Here is a 1,001-nt window from a genome sequence, read left to right as displayed (position 1 = left end):
ATGGAATGTTCACTGGTAATACTAACCTTTGGTAGGTAAACTCAAGCTTCAGTTAAATAATACCCATGACACTGATTTTAAGAATTTTGCAATATTGAAATAAGGACATGAGGCAAGCAAGATGGAAATTGTAATTGTATGCAATTTTTTTTTTGACAGGCAGAGTGGACAGTGAGAGAGAGAGACAGAGAGAAAGGTCTTCCTTTGCCGTTGGTTCACCCTCCAATGGCCGCCGCGGCCGGCGCGCTGCGGCCGGCGCACCGCGCTGATCTGATGGCAGGAGCCAGGTGCTTTTCCTGGTCTCCCATGGGGTGCAGGGCCCAAGCACCTGGGCCATCCTCCACTGCATTCCCTGGCCACAGCAGAGGGCTGGCCTGGAAGAGGGGCAACCGGGACAGAATCCGGCGCCCCGACCGGGACTAGAACCCGGTGTGCCAGCGCCACTAGGCGGAGGATTAGCCTAGTGAGCCGCGGCGCCGGCTGCAATTTATTTTAACAGATTTATTGAGTGACTCTAATAGCACTTACACTAGCTTTCTGCTGTAACTGCTATAAAGTGATTTTATTCACTAATATATACTTATATATATAATTTATTTTTAAATTTTTTACTCATTAATATATACTTATATAATTGTATATAAATATGTAATTTATATTAATATAAATAATATTACATATTATTTATAGATAAATACATATTTATATATAAATTTATGAAGAAATTATGAATTCACTATTACAAGGTCTCATCTTCCTTTTCATAAGAGATAGGTACATACAGTTTGGCACATGCTCAATCAGACTTGCCCCAAACGGTAGAGTTAGAAACATGCCAGGGGATTCCAATTCAACCCCATCAAGGTGACATGTACCAATGCCATCTCACTAGTCACAGTGATCAGTTTCAGCTCACAATTGATCATAATGATAGGATTAAGAATCAAAGGGATCTCATAAACAAGACTAGTGTCTGGTAATAATAATGATAGAATTAAAAA

The sequence above is a fragment of the Oryctolagus cuniculus genome, chromosome 1, assembly GCF_051225735.1.
Source record: "Oryctolagus cuniculus isolate XC-2025 breed Fujian yellow rabbit chromosome 1, ASM5122573v1, whole genome shotgun sequence".
Classification (NCBI taxonomy): Eukaryota; Metazoa; Chordata; class Mammalia; order Lagomorpha; family Leporidae; genus Oryctolagus; species Oryctolagus cuniculus.
This window is presented reverse-complemented; position numbering follows the sequence as displayed.